This window comes from Macadamia integrifolia, chromosome 13 (genome assembly GCF_013358625.1).
Source record: "Macadamia integrifolia cultivar HAES 741 chromosome 13, SCU_Mint_v3, whole genome shotgun sequence".
Lineage (NCBI taxonomy): Eukaryota > Viridiplantae > Streptophyta > Magnoliopsida > Proteales > Proteaceae > Macadamia > Macadamia integrifolia.
In genome coordinates this window covers 2,406,248-2,416,924 of record NC_056569.1, presented here as the reverse complement: position 1 = coordinate 2,416,924, position 10,677 = coordinate 2,406,248, and positions in this window count along the sequence as shown.

The window sequence follows — 10,677 nt, the reverse complement described above, 5'->3', positions numbered from 1 at the left end:
CAAGTCCAATTCATCAGATTTTAGCCATCCGGGGGTATTTTGGCAAATTCAACCTCAACCTGGGCTCAAATTCCAATTCTTCAGATTTTAGCCATCCATGGGGTATTTTGGTCAATTCGACCTTAGCTCTAGGCTTAAAGTCCAATTCTTCATATTTTAGCCATCTAGGGGTATTCTGGTCAATTCGATTTCAACCCTAAGCCATGAGCCTAATTTTTTACATGAACAATTTTGACTGAATTGATCATATCAAATATGTCCCATGCATGCATCTCCACTTATTTTTGTTGATGCATCACGTATATGTGTATTACGTATGCTATTTATATATAAAAGTATGCACATTTATATAGATATGTATATATATATATATATATATAAATTCATTTTTTTTTTTCTACCATCCATTTGTTGTGCACATAAATGGTCTGTAATGATAAATGCTTATATAGTTAGAAGGTAAGAAAACTGTTCCAATAATTGACTTTGGAGTTGATTCTATAAAGTTGAAACCCACCAGATAAGTGATGAAATGAATGACTTACTATAATACATGGAAGGAAATGTTCTTAATTGTAGATATTTACCACCATGATTCATCAATTATGAGTTTCATTTTGAGCATAAAGTCATCTGAAGGAATGAATCTAGATGTTTTGGTACGGCCATACATAAAATAAGCACATCAAGTATATATTATTGGTTGTCCTTATTGGCAACCTCGAACACATGTGACGTGGCAATATGCGATCACTCCGATAACATGGTGGTGATGAGTAGAATGACATATATTAGTTAAGTGTTATAGGTGCGGCAATGGTGCGTGTTGTGGATTTCCGAGCTTGGTATCAACAAGTTGACCTATTCATATTCGGGGGAATTTTGTCAATGAAGATAAATTTTACATGTATCAACGTAAAGTTGAAGATTATGTAGTATTTTCTTTCCAATACATCCAGATTTGCCTCAATCTAATATTGTACAAAGAATTTACAGCCTATAGAAAGTTTACAAAAATTTTGGTCATTTTATATGGCCGAGTTTGATGATGGATTGTTCTAGAAAATTGTAGTGCCTTGAGTCATGAACACAACGCAACTCATCTTGTCAATTTTTGAGGTTGTATGGTGATACAGTTGTTCATGCATGATTAGTCAAAAAATCCCAAAATCCATTTTGAAGTAACTCCTGATGTTGCCCAAAATCATACAAGGATATATCATTAAATACTATAAGTTGAGGAGCTCCATTGCAATTACATATAGTTTGGAATATTCCAAATTTGGCGGTCCAGATTAAACCATCGATGTTGGGGAGTTTTTTAATCAGTTCTTTAATTTGAAGGGGCATTAATGTAGTATGGAGAAGTTTGGTTCAATGCCTAATTGGCTGCCATGAATAGGCCACGTCGCAAAGATATAAATTGTCAATTGGGTGCGCTTTGCGCTGACAGAAGCAGAAGAGATTCTCTTAACTGCTTCTGGTTCGTCAACTGCATCAATTCGCCATACGCCGTGGTGTGTGTGATTAGGCCGACACTCTGTGTGCCATGCATGCACCTCAATGGCATCGAAGATGCCATCTTGTGTGCTTTGTGCGCTAAAATGTGATCCGCATCCGACGGGCTCCACATCTTTTTTGCTCTTTCCTCTCGATCCAATGACCATCCATTGATCCACACATGTTAGCTAATGATCAGGCAAAACCTTGCAGGTGACGTCAACCACTACAGCGATGTCAGACCTTACATCAGCGACGATCCTGATCTCAGATGCCTATGCGTCAATCGAACAGGTGTTAATCACCCCACATTGTGATGATGCCGATCCAATAGCTCATATATGTGCCGCCATATGGCACAGTCAGTGCTCTTTACTTTTCTCCCGAAGAGTCCATTTTAAGGATTTCTATTGGTCCATCTTCAAATGGCCATTACTTTCTATCAACAAGGCCAGATTTGGTCCTTTCAACTTGCATTCTCTTCTTTTTTTCAATGTTCTACCTATCTTAAGAAAATATATATATACAGAAAACAGAGTGTGAACCCTTTGTAAAATTGAAGAGAAGTCTCTCCCTTGTTGTGGATGTATTGAATAGTGATTATATACTTCAAGCAAATTTGGAGAGCTATATTAATAGGGTATGTCTAAATGTAACTCATCCGGTTATAAAACCCTTGTACCCTAAATTACTGTATCCCCATTATTTTTTTCATTTTGTGATTGCTTTTAAGGTCAAAAAAGTAAATTACTATATCCCCATTATTTTGTCATTTTGTGATTGCTTTTAAGGTTAACAAAAGTAAATTCAACCTCAACTTTTTGTATCATTACTTTGATTTAAACAGCAAAACGAGGGGTAATTTTGAGAATGAATACACTCTTCCCAAACAACTCGAACAACCCCTCGCCCCAATTGATCGTCTTCCTCCTCTTGATTCTTTCTATTACCTTGGCTGGTTTTTATGGCATAAAGTTCGGCGAGATCATCTCCAGTGAGCCAGGTAAAGACTCTCTTTCTTCTCAACGTGTCCAATGTTTTTCTGGGTTTTAGGGTTTAAAACTTCTGATGGACTTCATTTTTGTTTTTTTAAGTTTAGAAAATAAAACTTCTTTCCAGAAATTCATGTATCAATTATATTGCAATAATTCTATTGTTGTGCATTAGAGATGAGGTCGGTAAGATAGTTATAATCATCTCTCTCTCTCTCTCTCTCTCTCTCTCTCTCTCTCTCTCTCTCTCTCTCTCTCTCTCTCTCTCTCTCTCTCTCTCTCTCTCTTCAAAGAAATCAATTGTATTAAACATGCTAGTCTTTTCAAGAAAGGAAAAATCCAAGAAGATGACAAATGGCAATATTGTAGGTTTTCTTTTTTTTTGGTAAAGCAATATCGTAGGCTTGGTACTACTATAATGATGGCATGTGAAATTTTGTAATTATAATATATTTTATAAGTTGATTCTAAGGGTTTTGGGATTGATTCTGGTCAATTCCAATTTGATTTGGATTTGGATTGATATTGGCAATTATTGATTTGATCTTTGATTCCGTGTTTAAAATCGATTATAAGGTTTATAGAACTAGATCGTGGGTCTTAAGATTTGAGGGATTCTAGGGTTTTTTTTTGTCCGATTTTGATTCGATTTGGATGAAAATTTATAGGAATCAGTTCCAAGGATGTAGGGGATGGTATCGGTATCGGTCTCTATTGATGTCGATTCGATACCAATACGGATCGGATGGGATCGGTGGGTATCGGCCTATTTTACCCCTGATTTTTATAAAAGGTATTACTTTTTACCTATTTTACCCCTGAAATGATCCGGATCAAAGATCGGTCTCAGTCGATACGATCGATCCCAAACCGATACTTGAAACCATGATCAGTTCGATCTCCAACTCCTAGTTTAAAATCCCTAGTTGATTTGGGTAGTTCGGATCAACCCCAATTCCGATTATTATAGAATGGCATATCTAGAATTTTTGGGATTGGGTTGTTGGTTTTTAGAATTTAGTGTCAATTCTAGCATTTTTGTGACTGATTTGGATCTGATCTAGACTGGAATCATTAGGGACCAATTTACTCTTTGATTTTGAGTTAAAATTCTGGTATTAGCCAATTTGGATTAGAATTAGTCATGAACTATCCAACTCCGACAGTTCTAGAATGGTCAATTTAGAACTGGAATCACTAGAAGAATTGTTTTGATACTCAATTTTGAGTTTAAAATCATTGGTTGAAGAAACCAATTTCGATCCAAATCGGCCATAGTAATACCTATCCAGGTTGTTTCAGAATAGCTGATTATAATGTTTTTGTGATTGATTCGATCCATTTCCGATTTTGGTCATTTTGATCTAGATTTTTCTAGTATTAGGCCAAACTGAAATCAAAGTTCAATTTCAATTCAGACCGATTCGGTTTTTATTGAGTTGACTCAATAGCCTCTTGTAGGTAATATGTTATCTTTTAGTAATTTTTTTAAGTTGTTATAAGGTTTTCTATAGTTTCGATTTGCTTGATTTTGTTCAATTTGTTTTTTTACCGATTTGATAAAAACTCAAATCGATAAAGGTTTGTTTCACGTTTCTCTTGATTAGTCCAACCCGCTCAGACTGAAAATGGACACCCTTACTCAAAGCAATAGACCCAATCAGCCAACGATTAGTATAACTTTTTTTTTTTTGCAATCCCATGTTGGACTTTAGAGAGACGTGGAATTGAGATTTTAGATTTCAAACGTAGTGATGGGTCTGTTTGAGGATAAAATTCCATTTCTATCCTTCTTTAAACACTTTGTCATAAAAAGTGGTGCAGCAGTTTTTAAGTTTTTATTGGGAATATAAACACATGAAATTACTTTTTGAATCCCCTTGAACCAATCATTTCTTTCACATTATAGGACTTTTTGGTAATTAGAAGTGGGTTACAAGCCTTTTGTAACCTACCTAGGTTACAACTAGACAAACCCATATTAATAAGGTCTTAGTATGATGGTTGTATTTGTTAATGTTCTATTAAGAGTTTCTAAAGCAAGAAAGCTAAGGATAAGAAAAAAGTGTAGAAACAAGAAGAAAGAGAAGAGTAGGGATGTGATAGAGAAAGAACGTGGTCCCCATTGGCCTGTGAACACTTGAAGATTCAAGATTTACATCTCATTGTAAGAGTTGAAAATTTCATTGAGCATTGCTGACAAAGTTGGGCTATCAGATGTGTCTCTATATTCTCTGAGACATCTCCAGATTCATCAAACAAGATTGTAAGCTCTCTTATCCCTGTGTTTGTTTCTACATTATTGTCTGAGTTGTTATATACTTGCTAGCTGTAGGATAACGTTTTAGTAGATACATGCTAGCTTGAACTTCATTGTTGGGCAATCTGTATGAGGTCAACTTTGTTTTATCATCTATGTGGAAAAAGGATTTTCTCCTTGACAGCGGGTAATGTATATTGTACTAGCACTAAGTGCCTCTCAGTTCTATGCTGAGAAAACTAGGAGTGTGTGCTCCCTATTGTAAGAATAGTTAAAGTTGGGTATTCAATAGATTGGTAGCCTTTACAAGCGCTACTCCGGGGAAGTAGGCATCTTGCCAAACCTCGTAAAATCTCGATGTTGTGGGTGTGATTGTTTCATTGTTTCTTGCATCGTATTTGTAGTGTGTGGGCTCTAGGATGGATGTGCACACCTAGAAGTACCTATGATAAGATGATGGGTGTACATACGAATGTGTGTGTGTGTTTGCTAGTGAAGACTTAGTTGCCTCATCAATGCGCACAGTTAGAAGAAGAATTTGGAATCGATACATTAATTCATCCCCCTCTCAGTGTCATTTGGGACTCAACAATAGCAATTTAAGATAATGACGTTTGCATGAGGGAGTGAGAAGTCTTACATATTTTTTTCTTCTTCAGTTTTTTAGTGGGGCTTAACTAGTGTGAAATGTGGGTTCAAGTTTGCAAGCAAGGAATCCAACCCGTGACCTCTTGGGAGCCTGCACTCTACCGCCAAGAAGTCAACCATTTGAGCAAGCAATTGTCTTCCATAGTTTGCCTCTCACTTTTAATTTTCTGATTTTGCACGGGTCCATATAGCTGATCCCACTAAGTTGGGATCAGTCTGAATATGTTATTGTTGTTTGTAGTTAATATTGCAATAAGTGTGACCTCCTTGGTGGCATTCATTGTTCCCTTATCTGGCCCCTCAATGGGCCAACTATTGCAATACTAACTATTACTATTATATATTTAAAGAAGATGGGAATACGAAGGTCGAACTTAAGCTAGCTCCCTACCACCTAGCAGCCTGCCACTTGGCTATAAGCTCATCCTCCACCTTGTGACTTCATTCTAGCTAACACTATAAAATTAGGGATTAAATGCTATGCTAATCTGGCTTGTAAGGCTGTTCCCTAGGGCCCATAGGTGAAATATCGCTCTCACATATAGTGGACGAGGCTACTTTTTATTATTTTATTTTACCTTTAGGGCCACATATATAATTGGTACTGCTTAATATTAAAATTACCTTCATCGAAGGATGCCTAACCTTCAATCTCTTGAATATCTTCATTATCCACAAATAAACCAAAAAATATGATTCTTCTTGTGGACAATATCTCAGGTGGGGATCCATTTTGTGGTGGGCCCACTCCTCCAAATATAAGCGAAGTGTCACATCTGTGAGAAATGTGGGAGTTCTAGCTTTCGCTGCCCCAGTGTGATCCTTAATCTTCCTTCTATTCGCTTTTCCGCATGAGTCATGAGGCTTTCTATATCATCGGTGTCGGTGTCGGTGTCGGTGTCGGTGTCTTCTCTCGACCACCATTTCCTCTCATATTCTTTTTTACTCTCTTCTTTTCCCATCCTGGGCACTTAATGACTACTACTCTGTTAAAAAATTTATAGTCTTATCTTTCATATGCGCAGTAGATCTATCATCCTAGCAGCAAATCTCTTCTATTAACTGATTTTCTCAAGAGTTGTTAAATTGAAGATTTTTCAGCTGTTTGCTTCCTTTTCCGATCACCAGAAAGTGGTTCTATGTGAGTCAAGTGGGTTCTAAAATTCTTTTCAAGCACATGGCACTGCATGTTCTCCTTGGACGTATCACAATTCTTCTCTATTAGGTGCATGCCTGCTCTCTCCGTCTACTCAACATGCAATTGCTGAACAGTTTGAAGAGAGTTTCTTCCTGCCTCAAGCAAGTGTGACGGTTTGTCTTCTTCGGATCATGGGTGTGAATTTCTTCTAATGCCTACAGTGGTTGAGAGGTAGCTGACCAGATTCAGCCACCAAAAGGACCATAAAAAGTCTTCAGTTTAAATTGTCAAGGTTTAGGTTGGGCCTCGACTAAGCGGGAGATCCTCTCTACAGTCACTTCTCACCCCTTTTGGTTTTTCTCTCAGAAACCAAGTGTTCGAATAATAATTTTCATCCATTTTGTCGTTCGCTTGCTATGGAAAATTTGTTAACCTTCCTGCTTCCAAATGGAAGTGGAGGTCTTCTCCTTCTTTGGCACAGTTCTTTGCAGGTCCATATTCTATGGCACAGAACCTTCCTTTCAAGGATTAATGGAATCGATATGGCTTTCTTATGTTATTGGCTCTCCTTCTCATTGTCTTTATTCAAAAATTTCTAATCTGAAATCACAACTTATAAATTGGAACAAAGAAGTGGTTGGAAATCTTCAGCAAAAAGAAGAAGGCATAAGAGTCATTCTGCATAACATGTATCAAATCAATATTCATGACAAGGACCTTCAATGGAAAATTTATGAAAATTAGTATTGTGCTCCCCTCAAAAGAATTATTCTTCAACGAGAAATCTCGTTGCACCAAAAATCTAGAATTGAATGGATTCGGTATGGAGATCATAATACTCGCTTCTTTCGCATCTCAGCTTCCAAAGAAGAGCTCGAAACACCATTAGAAGCATCAATGTTGGTGGCTAACCCTTACTAATAGATCATATATCGTCAATGCTTTCAATGCTCACTTTCAAAGTCTATTCTCTTCCACTACACACTCTTGTGAGGATAGCTATTTTGATTGTATAAGAGGAAGAGTTTCAGCGGAGGACAATGAAAAACTCTTGCAACCAGTCACTTCTCAAGAGATTATTAACACAGTGATGACTATGCCTGGATCTAAATCTCTTGGTCTGGATGGATTCTCCGGCGTATTCTATCAAAATGTATGGTCAACAGTTGAACATGATGTTATTAAAAAAAAAAAAAAAAAAAAATTACAACTAGAACCTTTTCAAGGCAATTGAATAAAACATACCTGGCCTTAATTCCTAAGGTCGAATATCCATCTGCTATAGGGGATTTCCATCCTATTAGCCTGTGTAACTTCTCCTATAAGATTATTGCTCTTATCCTTGTAAGGAGGCTAGGGCCCGTTTGGTATCGTTCTAAAAAAACGTTTTTAGAGTTTTTTTGTTCTATTGGAACGAAAAAACAGAATCTTCTGTTTGGTGCACTTATGGTCCGTTTCTGTTTTTTTGGAACAAAAAGTGAAAAAAAAAACTGAAAAAACGAGATTGGACGGAACTCCAAAATGGAGTTCCGTCTTCCCAGTTTCGTTTTCATTTAAAAAAAAAAAAAAAAATCCCGATAAAAATCTGAAATTTTGAAACACTTTTTTTTCATTTAAAAACTGCGTTTTGACACAGAAACTGAAATTTCCGTTTTTGACACGAAACGACGTTTCTGGAACAGAAACGATACCAAACGGGCCCTAAGAACAATTCTAAATTACTTGTTCTCATTTAATCAGAATGGTTTTGTGAAAGGAAGGAATATTCAGGACAATATTCTTCTCTGCCACGAACTATTACATAAGATCGAAAAAAAGAGGGCGGGAAGATATGGTTTTATGTCCATTAAATTTGATATGAACAAAGCATATGATAGACTCGAGTGGGACTTCTTTCAACATTCTCTTCTTGCTTATGGATTTGATCCGACTTGGGTGAAATGGATCATGTTTTGTGTCACAACTCCACAATTTGCAATACTGCTAAATCAGTCTTCTCTTGAATTCTTCCAACCATCAAGGGGCTTAAGACAAGGCGATCATTTATCTTCCTATTTATTTGTGCTTTGCGCCGAAGTGCTGACTTCACATTTAGCTATTGCAACCACTCAAAACAGGATTTCTGGTCTTCAAATCTCCAGAGGAGGAGAATCCATATCTCATTTAGCGTCCGTTGATGATCTTGTTCTTTTCGGGAGAGCAACTTCAAGTGAACTTCATGGCATAATGGAAGTCTTAAATGAATACTGTTCTAAGTCCGGTCAGCTCATCAATCTCAATAAGACCAGAGTCCAGTACAGCCCAAATGTTGACTCTAGCATTAAAAGAAGATTTTCTAATAGGCTGCAATTGATTCATACCAACCGGTTGGACCTTTATCTTGGAGTTCCTTATATTGGAGGTAAAATTACCAAGGCAAACTATGATGCCTTCCTTCAACTTGTCAATTCAAAACTTCAACACTGGAAGACTAGATACCTCAGCTATGCCGGTAAGCATACTCTCATTCAAGCTGTCCTCTCTGCATTTCCAGTCCACTATATGTCTTGCTTCAAGCTCCCATCTTCAGTTTTAAAAGTCTTTGATGCTACTAGCTGTAGGTTTTTCTGGTCTAATGGTGATACAAAGCACATTTCAACTGTCAGTTAGAATACCATTTGCCAATCGAAAAGAAATGGTGGATCCAGTCCCATGAATGATGCTCTACTCGCTAAGAGGTGCTGGACCCTTCTAAATCCTTCTAATTCTCTTTGGGGTAGAATCATGAAAGCAAAATATTTTCCCTCATCTTCTTTTTTATCAGCTCAGTGTCCAACTAACGCCTCGTGGGGTTGGAAATCTATCTATGGTGCTAGAGATCCTCTCAAAAAAGGGCTCTTCATTCAAGTGGGAAATGGATGTAGTACAAATCCATGGACTGGTTGCTGGATTCCTGATGAACCTCCATCATCCGCCCCTTTCCCTCCAACACAAGGTGCTCCCTCTTTAGTCTCTGAATTCCCTGACCCAAGAACAAAGAGTTGGAACGCTTAGATGATTTTCTATTGGTGGCCTCCAAATATTGCTCTTAAAATCCTATCGATGCCTCTCTCCCAGTCTAGGATGCAAAATAGGTACATTTGGTTAAGCACTTCCTTGTTGGTGTATGATGTCTTGTATTCCGTCGCAGTTTAATCCAGGGAGTACTGGTGCAGCACCTAGACAGCCAAGACGGCGGTCCCGCTAGCCGGTTAGCGGGCCGTGGGGGTTGCAAGGGGGGCAGGAGGCCCCCCTGCATAGCAGGGGGTGTAGGGGGGCCCAGCCCCCCGCTCGAATTTTTTATTTGAGGGCAGTTGTAATTTAATCCGGATTAGGGTGGCAATTGTAGTTTAATCCGGATTAGGGTTTTTTTCTCGCTATATATTTGTAGCGAGGGTTTCTTTCTCTGTAATGCAAGCAATACTGAGAGGTGTGAGGGACGAGCGCCGTAACCCTATTCTCCATTGATAGTGAAGCAGGATCTCATCTCACCGGGGACGTAGGCAACCTTGCCGAACCTCGTAAAATCCGTGTGCGTTGTTTGTTTTGTTTTTTTCCATTATCTTCTGCATCGTTTTAGGGTTGCGTTTCTACAAATTGGTATCAGAGCTCTAGGTTTCCGTTTTCTAGGGTTTACTATCACGATGGCAGGGAAGGGATCGAATGTCAAGTATGACATCGAGAGGTTTAATGGGAAGAACAATTTCACCCTATGGCGTCAAAGGATGAAGGATCTTCTGATACAGCAAGGTTTGGCGAAAACGTTGTTGGGGAAGTCGAAGAAACCTGAAAAAATTACTGACGAAGATTGGGAAGAGATGGAGGAAAAGGCTGTAAGTGCTATTCGATTAAACCTTTCTGATGATGCCCTACAATATGTTGTGGGTATCGATTCTGCACCGCAGTTATGGGCGAAACTTGAAAGCTTCTACATGACGAAGTCCTTAACGAACAAGTTGTTCGTGAAAAAGCAATTGTACTCTCTACAGATGGAGGAAGGTACGGATCTATTAGAGCATCTTAACATGTTCAATCAGATCGTAAGTAAACTTGCAAACCTAGAGGTTAAGATCGAGGATGAAGACAAGGCGTTACTATTGCTGTCGTCGCTCCCAGAATCA